The 4,003-nt window shown below is 51.5% G+C and overlaps 1 long non-coding RNA gene across 1 annotated transcript; it reads left to right on the top strand.

The window, feature by feature from the left end:
- The first annotated feature begins 3,277 nt into the window (after window positions 1-3,277).
- Window positions 3,278-4,003, top strand: LOC135367260 (uncharacterized). Its single transcript, XR_010414405.1, has 2 exons — window positions 3,278-3,379; window positions 3,845-4,003. It is a non-coding gene; the product is annotated as an uncharacterized LOC135367260 (long non-coding RNA).

Genomic DNA, 4,003 nt, shown 5'->3' with positions numbered 1-4,003 from the left:
CTCGAATTTTGTCGCGACGCTGTGTGATACGTGTAACCTTACGTGTCGTAACACCAAAGAACTCGTCGTGTGCGTGCACAACCTGCAGTACGATTTGAGCTCCCTTCTCCGCCACATGCACGTTCTAAATCTGGGCGAACCGTGGATCTTAGCTCCGAGCTCGGAAAAGATAAGAGGGTTCAATATTGGAGATCTCTATTTCCGCGATACCACGCAGTTTTTCAACCTGTCCTTGTCGAACCTGGTGGAAACCCTTCTCGCCAGCGGTGGCGAGAGCGCGTTTCATTGTACCCGTCAAATGTTTGGTGACCGTTTCCGACGGCTTCTCAAGAAGGGAATTTACCCGTACACCTTCGTCGACAGTTTTGAAGCGTACAATATGCGCGCACTACCGCCAAAGGAAGCTTTCAAAAGCGACCTGAACGACCAAGAGATCACGGACGAGGACTATCAGTACGCCCTCGAGATTTTCGAATTGTTCAAATGCAAGGACCTAGGAGATTACACGCGTCTCTACGTCACGCTGGACGCTTGTCAGCTCTGCGACGTCGTACTGTATTTCAGGAAGATCGCGCTAGAGACGGATGGGATGGATATCTTACGTGCCATGTCCCTCGCCAGTTAGGCGTGGAGCAGCGCTCTGAAGCTCACCAATGTCAAACTCGAGCTCATGAGCGATCGCGAGATGTATGAAACGATCGAGAAGGGGATCAGGGGAGGCATTTGTAACAGCTTCCACAGATACTGTAGGGCTAATCACGAGGGGTGTGACGATTACGATCCCCACCAAGAAAAGACTTTTATCCAGTACCTCGACGTGAACAGTTTGTACCCGTACGCGATGACTTTCCATCTCCCAACAGGAGGTTTTGAGTGGGTGGATCCTTCGAGGTGGAGCGAGATCGATTTTCTCAACATTCCTCACGATTCGGAAGTGGGTTACGTGTACGTGGTAGACTTGTCATATCCAGAAGAACTGCACGCGCTCACCAGGGATTTTCCACTGGCACCAGAACACAGGTGCGTGGACGAGAACGAACTGTCCCCCTACCAACGCCACCTGAAAGATGCGTTGTCGCTGAACGCCCCTCCCACCAAGAAACTCTTGCTGACGTGCCACGACAAAGAACGCTATGTCGTTCGTTATGCATTGCTCGCTCTGTACGTGAGGTTGGGCATGAAAATAAAACGTGTTCACAACATCCTCTCGTTCCACCAAGACAACTTTTTGCGAACCTTCGTGCAGAGAAACGTCGCGTTGAGGAATGCCGCGACCACGAAATTCGAGCGACTTCTGTACAAAACCATGTCGAACAGCACGTTCGGTAAGTCGATACAAAATGTGAGACGCATGAAAAGGTACGCTATAGCCTACGACAAAGAAAGCGCGCTCCGAAAAGCTAGCTCCGTCGACAGTCAGCATTTTCACATTCTGAGTGATAAGTGCATCTTATACGAGATGAAGCAACGCCGCATCAAATGCACGCACCCCCTTTACGTGGGCTTTGCCATTCTTGAAATATCCAAAGTCCGAATGTACAGCTTCATCTACGAATCGCTCTTTTCTCGCTTGACATGTCCAGTGCAATTGATCTATAGCGACACGGACAGCATAATTTTTTCTCTCACGTGTGAAAGCCTGGAAGAGCAGCTGATGAAGATTGAGAGTGAGTTAGATCTATCTTCCTATCCGCCGGACCACCCACTTTTCAACGACGAGCACGCGAATCAGATGGGGTACTTCAAAGACGAGACGGGAGGTGGAGTTATTCAGGAAGTCGTAGCCATCCGAGCGAAAATGTACAGCATCCTCTTGGCTGGGACACACAAACAGATCGCGAGAGCGAAAGGAGTTAAGAAAGACGTGGTGAGGAAACATTTATTGCACGAAGTGTACCGAGATTCTCTGTTCAATGAAAAGGCGGTCTCTCAGAAGCAGTGCACCATCCAGAGTATAAAGCAAACGATGTACACCATTTCGAGACTCAAGAAGAGCTTGGTCCCCTACGACGACAAGCGCTATCTCGTGGATGCCGTACACTCCTTCCCTTATGGAAGCTGCGAATACGGTAAGCTTTCCTAGTGTTTTGACGCGTATAGGATTACGATAGTGCTCTCTCTCTTTGTGCAGCAACGGAAAACCCGGAAGAGAGCCCGAGAGCGTCGACGTCGTCAGGCATCGAGTAACCGTGGAACAAAGAGCTGCACGCGCATGTAATCGAGAATAAAAGTTCTAGTCGAGACATGCTTCTCTCTCTCTCTCCCTCAGACAGGAGAAGCACGGGTCATCGTGGCAGTGTGGTAGCGGAATGGGTGTACGAAAAGAATGACCATTCCGTCATCGTGCTGGCGCAGTAACCCGCGCAATGACGGCGCTGCGATGAAGATTCCCCTTTTCTGGCACGTCTGATCATCTCGTAATGCTGCGTTCGTGAGATCAGACAAGGGAGGGAGGGTGCAGGCATCTATTGACCAAGTCCTTTGTATGTATTCAATAAAGATGTTTCAGTGAAAGAACACACAGAGTCTCGTCAAAGTTATTCGGACTGTTTAATGCGTTGCATGTCAATAACCAATCGGTATTTCAATAAATCAATGACAAAATTGGCGATGTAGACTGCTTGCAAATGTCGCTGCTTCCGCAGGGCGTGCTTAATATGAGCGATGGCACGAGCGAGAAGGTCCACGATGTCTGCAGCGATGTAGTTGAATTCTGCGTTGGCCAAGCTCACAAATTCGCACATTAGTCCCAGGGGTCCGTCAGGAACCGTTATGCAGACGTTCTTGTAACGGGCGTAGATCCGACGCACCATCTCCTGCAGTGGCCCCGGCGAGATCTCTCCTATATTGCCAAAGCCTACCATGTCTATCACGTAGCGAAAAGCAGTGATGACGAGCTCGTTGCGGGGACTTTCGCTGTTGAAACATTCCTTCTCCACTTCTTCCCAAGAAGCGTGGGTGCGGGAACAATTTTGTAAGGAGTGGTAACTGAACATCTTCACGTAGTGATGACGCGAGCGCGTTGCGCGCTGCCTTTATAGAGATAAACGCGCGTGCAAAGAAACGAAAGTGAAGCTCAGAAGCCACCCGTCGCCGCTAGGAGCGCGCGCGCCCAGCGGAGAGCCGAAACCGAAAACACCCGCGGGCGGCGCAGAGGGAGCTGCGCGTGCGCGCATGCGCGGACGGGTGGAGCAGAGGGCGCGCGCGCATCCATAGCGGCCGCTGCGCGTCGCCTCACTCAGTTTCTCTCGGACCGTCGCAGAGGACGGATGTGCGCTCCGCGCGCTCGCTCAGTTTCTGGCTGCCTCTCGTAGAGAGCAGACGTGTGTGTTCTCCGCGCTCGCTCAGTTTCTGCCTGGAAGTTGCCGCGGGGGAAAAGGTGAGTGATTTGACGCGCTCCTTTTCTCGTATGTTTGCCGTGTTTAACGGTGACCGCGCTCGTGCTAAGCCTTTTCTCGCATGTTTAGACTTGTTTTGCGGTGTCCAAGCCTGTTGACGCATGTTTAGCGATGTGTGGTTCCCGCCTTGTGTTAGCTGCGTAGTGTTGAGGTTAGGCCCAAGCGCGCTCCTTTTCTCGTATGTTTGCCGTGTTTAGCGGTGACTGCGCTCGTGTTAAGCCTTTTCTCGCATGTTTAGCGATGTGTGGTTCCCGCCTTGTGTTAGCTGCGTAGTGTTGTGGTTAGGCCTAAGCGATCGTCCCCCCGTAAGCCTTTTTCCCCCGATGGGTACTGTTTTCTGTTTAGCAGTAGCGGTTAGACCTTTTCTCTCGCATGCCTAGACTTGTTTAGCAGTGCTGTCATTTTTACCTGCCGCTAGTATCTTGTTCTCTGTCTCTCTCCTCTAGAGCTATGATGGTGGCGCCATCTGGTGTGATGCCTTGCAACTAAGTGGCCACCTGTCGTCGATCTCTGCAACTACCCGACGTCAACAAGCACTGGTCACCCCGGAGCCGTTTCTTCGCCGCGGCATCGTTGATTTTCGAATAAATTGTTTATCTCCACTC

The sequence above is a fragment of the Ornithodoros turicata genome, chromosome 1 (genome assembly GCF_037126465.1).
Source record: "Ornithodoros turicata isolate Travis chromosome 1, ASM3712646v1, whole genome shotgun sequence".
Lineage (NCBI taxonomy): Eukaryota > Metazoa > Arthropoda > Arachnida > Ixodida > Argasidae > Ornithodoros > Ornithodoros turicata.
This window is presented reverse-complemented; position numbering and strand designations above follow the sequence as displayed.